General features: G+C 35.4%; 1 pseudogene; it reads right to left on the bottom strand.

The window, feature by feature from the left end:
* Positions 1 to 566: 566 nt before the first annotated feature.
* On the bottom strand, positions 567 to 8,773 carry LOC133196121 (uncharacterized; annotated as a pseudogene).
* Between the last annotated feature and the right edge of the window lie 403 nt (positions 8,774 to 9,176).

Raw genomic sequence — 9,176 nt, 5'->3', positions numbered from 1 at the left:
ATCACCAAGACCCTCAGCAGGAGGAAAACATCTTGTTTTCCAAGGTTTGTAATAAGACAAATGTTCATAAAACAATAAAAATCTATTCAGAATAATTTACGACTGTACATTTATATTACGTGTGTAATAAATATGGGGGAGGGGGAGTGGAGACTAGGGCACTTTGGGTTGGGTGTCCCCAACCCAAGTGTAATTATTGGGTGCATGTCTTCTGTTTTTACATAAAGAGCTCTTGGCAAGATTGAATGGTTTTGTCCTCCACACTGGAGGGATGAAGTAAATTAATATCTAACTTGCTTAATTTACCTTTTTACTTGTCCAGCTCTATGAGTTCTTCCAGGAAATGAATAATTGCTGATTTGGATTTCCCTTTTATAGTCTTCCATCTCTGTCTATAAGACAAAACTAGAGTAAGGCTCATACTGTCCAAGACTTCTTCAACGTGCCAAATGATAGTCCTAGTCTGGTCGTCCAGTACTTGGTGTTTTCCCTCTCCTCACGAAGAACAAATAATGGTCTGAATTTCCGTCTGGACTGTAGGTCATTCCCAGAAGTTTCTAAGAATGCTAGCATGTTCTCTTGGCATCTTCTGGAGAAATAAACGAGCGCTCCATGCAGACGGACTCCGCCAACACTGACAAGCGTGCTAGAGGCAAGGCATCGGCTGCTACGTATCGTTTTCCTGTTTAAATAAAATCATACAAATAAATAGCTAAAAAAAATTAACTTAAATTAGAATACATGTACCTGTGATCATGAACTTTAATTCTTTAAAATTTTTACCTGAATTCGAAGATTTCTCTGGATAAATCAACGGCGTTTGTGCACTGCGTATCAGTAGATGGAGCTGCCTGTAGTTCGTACACTTTTAATCTAATCTATTTAAATCGATAATATAGTACATTCTATATTTAAGGTTTTCCGTCATCAACGGAAGACCCATCTTCGCTAGCCAAGGGTTTCTGATCGGCTACTCTCCTCACAAACCCTTGGCATATGGTGCAGTCAAAAGTTGGGATTGTTTACGACACGTGATCTCGAATTTTCCAACATACGCACAAATTGCGTCATCGACAAAAATAAAAGGCGTATTTGAAAATTTTAGTTCTTAAAAAATAATTAACAAGAAGATATCGAGCAATGTTTATTTGTTATTTATCGTGCAAATCTACATCTTCAATAAGATTCCTGATGATTGGATGATACCATATCTATTTACAGAGTGGCGTGTTATCTTACGAATCGTTGTTTACTTGTGTTTTTCATTCCGGGTCTAAAAAATTAAGATACATCCCGAAGGCAAATATCATCATTTACAAAAGCAATTGCTGATTGGTCGAACGATGTCGATCAACTCCAATCACAATTCGAGAAAAAAAAAATCCAACTTTTGACTGCACCGTATGCCAAGGGTTTGTGAGGAGAGTAGCGGATCAGAAACCCTTGGGTAGCGAAGATGCGGAAGACCTTATTATTCTTTTGTTTTCTTTTTCAATTATTATTATTAATTTTAATACCGATTTTTTGCAGACGATTTCTCGGGAACAACTCTATTGCACTTGAATCATTTTTGGTCATTTTGCCGACGTCATTTCTGGTCACGAGTTATGGCCGATTTACTGATTTTAAAATGCAAATTTGTCCAGGCGTTTTCTCAAAACAGTTAAAGATTCAGTAATGAAACTTTCAGTGGTAAAAGATCTTAACTTCTTGATGTGACATTTTTCAAGCATCACTTTCGTTCCACCGGAAGTAGTTTTGAAATATTGAATTTTTAATTCTTTCCATTTTTTAACAAATGTAGGTGTTACTGATAGAGTCTTGAATATTTAAAGTCATAAACGAGGGTTGTCCGGACGTGGACAAGTTGTCAAGAGTGAAAAATAATCAACACTGCGTTCTAAAATTTTCACTACTCTTTAGTACATTTTTCATCAATATACCTAGCAAATTTTAAATAGATGAATGCTCAAATAATCAAAATATGAGATTTTATATTCTGTATCGCCTTACGGCGCACGGATGATAACGCCAAAGTGCCTAAAGAAGAGTCAAGTTTCTTTTTTGCCAAAAAAAAAAGTCCGCAGCTAGGTTAAAACTATCGCGCAAGAATATAAAGCGTTATGCGTATTACATGCGATACGGTGTCGGCACTATTTCTCTTCTCTACTAATGTCTCAATTCCATATATAAGACGTTTGGTCATCGTCACGGGCTGATGCACACTGACCTAAAAGGCCTAGTGTATACATTGATATGTATGTTAAACCTGTACTGTCTATGGGGATTTCTATTTCATTCAAGTAAAACAAAATGTAACACTAATCGAAAATCAGAAATGAATGAAAATAATAATTAGTAAAAAAAAAAAAAATAAATAAAAACATGAATGAATAAATAATGTTTTGACACATAACTTACACGTTATTACAATCGAACTGCAGTGAGAGACACACATCGAACACTACAAAAGTGGACAATTTCTGGAGACAGTACAAGTTTGATGGATCCAACGGTAAGTAGAAATAAGCATAAAAACGATCAGAATAAAGTATCCAAATTCTTTTACGAAATACACCCAGAGCACATTCACGCCCTTCCGACATGTTGACAAGTCAATTGACAATCTAGTTCTGATAAAAATAGATAACATCATTTCCATTTTCGTGCGCATGCTTCTCAATGGGATCGGTTATTATTGACCATTTTTCTGATGATTGCATTTATCTTTGAAAAAAAGTAATATAATATAAGAGCGGGTATTCACCGCATTGGAAGGTGTGGTTTTAAATGTTACTTATGTAGTTGTAATCGATTTTCACCAAGATCCTTGGTTCGATTGCAATTTCCTGTTAGCTACAGATTTGAAGAAAAATTGAGTAAAAAAAAAATATTGGATGTTATATAAAAATATTTGTAGCCCTCCTCTTTTCCTAACTAATATGAAAAAGGACAAAACACATATGTACACGTATACTGAAGTTGTATTTTTCTTGATCAAAATAAAATTGTTCTTCATTAAAAAATTAGATAGTACAAATATCAAAAAGTTTCCAACAAATATGTACAACTAGTACAGTAACTGTTCTTACACATGTAAAATATTTCTTCCATATATGTACGAAAATAACGCCATACAAAATCCATAATAACTAATGTTTGACAGAAACCTACAGCACAAAACATGTACATACCGTTTTTCTTCATACAAAAAAAAATTGATAATAATTTAAATGGTTAATGCATGACCTGATATATAAATATTTATATATACGTGTATTTAATAGAAATCAGTTTTTACAAAATAAGCTGTTTGATACCATCTCTCTCTCTCTCTCTCTTCCAAGCTTATTGATAATGTATTTTATCTGCTTTCATAGATAAATTGTTGTGCATGCCAAAATAGAGGACAGTGCAAAAGTTGTGTATGCAGGAGAAGGGGCTGCACCAACTGTAGAAATGCTAATTGCCAATTCAGGGAAGCAGAAGGAAATCCACCACAATCCAGGTTTCACCCTTATGCCAACAACAGCAGAAGGAATTCAAAAGGAGGAGATGATGTCCCTTCTCTTAATCAATTACTGGAAGATAGAGCTAGACCTGAAAATAACAGAAACCAGGGTCAGGCAGTTAGTTTGCAGTTATACCAAAAATTATACAAGAATCAACGGACACAGAACTAAATTCCACACTTGCATCTGTCTCGTTATTATTTTAAACATGAAAATTCCTCATTATTGCAGAACGCCATTACCTCCAATGCCAGAGGCGGAGTTGCGTGCAAGAGTATCAGTTGCGGCGACACTGCTTCCTGACGTACTGGCCCCATACCTCTTGGAAACAAGTGGATTTTGTTCGGGTAACTTCAGTGTTGCCTCATGGTGTTGTTGGAAGTGTACCGTTTTCTCTGACCCACGGATGAACATCTGCTGTGGCCATCCCCACTGCATCACCACGAGGCCAAAATTTCGCAACCTATGTCTCAGACATGATGTTATTGAGATTGCGAACATTCTGAACTGGAGTTTCCGAACAAATCTTGATCCTAGTTTCAGAGCCAGTACTTTCAGGAACCAGGCATACCGTATTGTACTCTGGCAGCATGGGCGGTTAGGAGCTGGAAGGCGAGTTGTAGTGCCATCCTGTGTCTGTCGTCAGATACGACTAAGATTTCCAGAAGTCAATTCATTTGGACTATAATGGCTATGAGTCTTTATACTCTGATTCAGATTAAAAGAGAAATTCTACTTACCACAAGTTTTTCTTTTTTTTCTGCTGTTTAAAAAGTTCCTTAGATGACGGTGTAATTTCTCCAGAGAGATTAGTAGCGGTTTGATCCAATGTTTTTGCTTGTAAACTTTTCGTATATACTTCTCTTCGGGCGCCATATGTTTGTCTCAAACAACTTGCAATGAGATCTAAAAAAAATTGTACAACTTGCAATGAGATCTAAAAAAAATTGTACTTAATAATTTAGTCATATCTTTACAGTGATAGATTTTTACCCCCCTCCCCCCCCCCAAAAAAAGGGGGGGAATAAATACAACCTGTATGTATAAACAAATTCAGAAAGAATACGGAATGTTTATAAGGCAATGCATACTTTATTTATTTCATTACCCCCCCCCCCTCCCCACCTACTTTTTAACATAAAATATGAACAAATATCTTATTTACGTACCAGGAATATAAGTATAACTTTTAGCTACTCGTCTATCATAAGCAACCCATTGCTTCGTTTTACGAGAAAATTGTACGACAGGGACACTGGTTCCATCCTTTGCTTGCTGAATCTCTCTGTCCAGATGGTGATTATAGTCAATGGCAGCAAGTTGGTTCCTGATGACGTAGGAGTCAAATCCAAATGACACTTGTTTTGGACAGTAGTGCAGGAGAGTGTGGGAGTAGAAATTTTCAATTGCCCACGTTTGTCTACAGGTAGTGTAATAATTGAAGTTCCCAGTAAACTCCTTACTTACATGTACAACGATTTTTCTATATATAGAAATAATAAGAAAAAGATTTCATGATTTCTAATGATCTGTACTGTAATTGTTTGTATAGATAGTAAAAAGAGCGTACGTCTGTTTACTAACTTCAATAATGAAATATATGAAGATAACGAATAGTATTCAGGCTCATAAGTCCATCAAACTAACAAAATAGGAGCAGAGCAAACACGGACCTCCAAACATCAGAGGTGGGATCAGGTGCCATGGAGCATGGATTGAGCATCCCCTGCCGACCGGTCACACCCGCCGTGTGCTCCTTGTCATGATAGGGAAATAACGGAAAAATCCGTCGACAATTCAGTGTGTAAATAATGGCCTAACAATTTGTATGAAAAACGTCAGTCAGCATTTGACTCAATGATAAATTGTATTTGCTGACAAGGTCATTGTACAATGTATCGACCATAGAACTTACGAAATGATGACTTTAAACGAGACAGCTGATATTCTTGTTTCATCAACTTGTTTGTCAATAATTTACCTCGTTTTAGAAATTGTACATACGTAGAGCATGCTCTAAATAATAAATACGTACCGAAATTCTGTGTAAGTATATGAATTCTTAGTAAGCCACTTTTCCATACTTGTATTTGTGTCTTTAGCATGATTACATCTATGAGTTTACAATTAAATAGATAAAATCGCAATTGTTTTAAAACAGTTCAAAATAGTTTTATTGGATATGTTTTCATAATGTATGATTACCTGCCACCAGACCATTCATGCTCGTTTGTAACATGGTGCAGTATTTTAAACCAATTTTTAACCAGTTTTTGGACATCCCCACCGCACGAACTACAGCAATAACAGAAGTGATTTACAGTAGGGCGGATCCATGGTAATAGACTCCGATGGGCAGCTTTCTTTGCAGCATCCCCTAACATATATGCAAGCTTCTTAGCTTTATGCCAAATATCCAAACTGTGGCGTATGTGTTTAAACCTATCCGATTCTAAAATGACAATCAAATTTTATTGGAACATGTATACTTTTGTCTGATTATGAATAGATAATATATACCAGATAATTCCAGTAAAGTATTATGTATTATTACTTAGCAAAGCAATGATCGTTCTGCTGGCATCAGAAACGATTTCCCAAATCACCAATGAATAATGGTATATAACCTTCTCCAGTCCCCTCTCAACCAACAACTTTTCCATTTTTGGACTGTATCTTTGTACTTCCCTGGGGTCTGCAACATCTAAGTGCACAATCCACCGACTTTCGCAGTCCATAAAAACTGAAGTTACTTTGTCAGCGGAAAATCCTGCAAGACAATTCACGGCTTTTACTGCTGTCATGACAGACATATCCTCATGCGCGGATCTAGAAGGGGGGGGGGGTCCTTGAATTTGCAGAGTTATTAAATTTATATACTAAACCAAGTAAAAAGTTAACTTGGACCCCCCTTAGAAAACGCAGACCCCACCCCTCGAAAACCTGTGTCAAGTTGGTATGAAAAGTCAAATGTAAGAAGTCAACGACTAATTTTAACCCCCCCCCCCCCCAAAAATATAGGTTTTTCACGTTTGCTGCGAGTTTACTTTTTTTTTTTTTGGCTTGTCAACGAAATTACTGGGTTGGATTTTTTTGACTGGGGTGGAACCCCCCCCACCCCCCCGCTGGAAAAAATTCCTGGATCCGCGCATGATCCTAGTAGTACCAGAAGTTTGGTGGGGACTGTTCCCTTCATTTTTCTTTCATTTCTCTATTGTCAAAATTTTTCAGTTTTTTCTCAACCCCCCCCCCCCCTACCATTTGAAAAAGCTGCAACATACTTCAGAAGTATAAAAATATCAGTATTTTTTTTTTAAATAAGAGATTACTGTTTATTCAGTATAGCTAAAACCTGACATTCATTTAGCTGTTAGAGTAAATATCTCCTGTACCTGGTGAGTCATATCGGACGTCAACTGCTAGGCTCAATGGCTTGCCTGCTAATTTTTTATGCACATTAGTCAGATGTTTTTCAAAAAAAACTGTTTATTGCCTCCTGCAAAGAGAGTAATATCTAGTTTATCTACTTTGAATATCCTTTTTCATTCCAAATGTATACAGAAGTTGATGATGGTAAAATGCACGGGAACACCCTGTTACTAAGTTTATAAACTTCGCTCCTGTGGCAAACTTATTCCAAGACGCACAGCACCATCAGTTGTATTAGCAGCACCACCAGACTCTATCCACCATAAAAAGGGGTCGAAATCCATTTGTTTTTGTGGGAATTCTATTTTTCAAAAATGTATAAAATCAAATTTCATCAGATAAGTGTCAGTTTATACCCCACCCCTTTTCCCGTCTTGTATATTCATGCAATAAAAGAAGAATAAAAGAAATTCTTCCATTTACTTTCCTGCACCTAATGCTATTTTTATGAACCCTTCTGTTCTACTTTTGTTTATCCTTTGTAAAATAGACCATGATTATTTCTTTTTAAAGTGTACATGTATTTTTTTATAATCATCTTATACACTTTAAATTCTTTTATAATATGTCCGGATCTTAAATTGGTCAATGTAAAACGTAGTTATGTCTAATAATCAATTTTCATTTTAAAAATTTCATTCTATTGCATTTTATTTTCATTTGTTTTTTTCTTTTTTACAGAATAAGGTTAGTCAGTGAACTATTTCGTTTCTAATTGATGTCAGACACCTCTCGTATATAAATGTTTTGATTAATGGAAATATCACACAAAGATGATTGGAAACCTGGATTTTTTTTTTCTTTTTTGTATACACACGACGCATAGGTACTGGTATTTTATACCAGCAACAATCTTCTCCCCCTCTTGTATGGTAGAATTATCAATGCGCTCTCCACACTCTGAACACGTTGATCTTTCTATAAGGTAGAGAATTTCCCTTTCGCCGACGATAAACCTCCTGTCCTTTACAAGATGGATTTCATCGTCTTGCTCGTTTCTCCTTCAAACATAAATGGGTAATGTAGCATATACAAATATAGATAAAGGTTTTATAAGCTTCTGATTATGTGGCGCAGAGAGAGACAGAGAGAGTGGGGGAGGGGGCCTCATACTTGTGCCACATAGCTTCATCTGTGTCGTTTTCTCCCACTGTATCTACATCTTCTGGATCCATGGTCTCGTTTGCATCATCGTCACCAAATATTTCTCGCAGTAATTTTTCCACTGTACTTTCACATTCCTACATGCATATTTTTATTGAGAATAATAGAGTTATTAACGATGAAAGAATATAATTTGAGAGATATTGCACCTTCAATTCCTTAAAAAATGACTACATGCATACATGTACATATGAATATTTTTATTTCACACAAATTCTTTATAAGGCATAAAGTGCATGGATTGTTCCAAAAAGTATTTAATCCACTTTCCCCTTCATATAATAATGATAGTACAGAAGCTACTTTTTTTTTAGAAATTGATTTTTAAAAAAATCATAGTACATGAAAAGGGCGAAGAAATGATTATAATACAAATGAATTCATACACTGTAATCAATCAGATGCATGATGATTTTTGTTTGTTCTTTGTTCTGTTTTGTTTTTTTTTTTCTACACACAATGTCTACAAAGTTATATCAGTTTACATCTTTTCAAAGGGGTTCAGGGTTGGTGGCCTTTTTTTTTTTTTTTAATTTTTTAAATTTTTTTTACTGAACTTGAAACTCTGACAGAGATCCTTTTTCAGAAGGCAAACAAAAAAAAAATAAATAAATAAAAAATTAAATTATCACCTCTGTATCTGTAGCCTCTACCTCAGATTCCATCATGTTCCCAGAAACCTTTATAAATAAAAGTGATTAAAATTCTACACAAATTCAGGTGTCCAAATCTATACTTTATTTCGACATCTGATTTTTGTACGTTTTAATTGTACGCTTTTATGTATATATATATATATATCTATATCTTCATTAGTAGTTGAAATTGCCTCAAATACACCGGCTTATATTTTGCCTATTAACCCAAATGAAGAATGAAAAAAAGGCAAGAATTCATCTGAAAACATGCACCTTCACATTCGTGTAATTTATGTAATTCTGCCCCCCCCCCCCCCCCCGAGTTCTGCAGAATATCATACAGACTAGTAAAAATGTGTAAAACATAACGGACAGACATACCATTTTCTCTTTGTTTTAGATATTTCTTGCAAAACCTTTAAATAATTAGCAG

The sequence above is a fragment of the Saccostrea echinata genome, unplaced genomic scaffold (genome assembly GCF_033153115.1).
Source record: "Saccostrea echinata isolate AGI-Se365-2 ecotype Australia unplaced genomic scaffold, CSIRO_AGI_Sech_v1 ptg000030l, whole genome shotgun sequence".
NCBI classification, from domain to species: Eukaryota; Metazoa; Mollusca; class Bivalvia; order Ostreida; family Ostreidae; genus Saccostrea; species Saccostrea echinata.
Note: the sequence above shows the minus strand (reverse complement) of the source record. Positions and strands in the feature narration are given on the sequence as shown.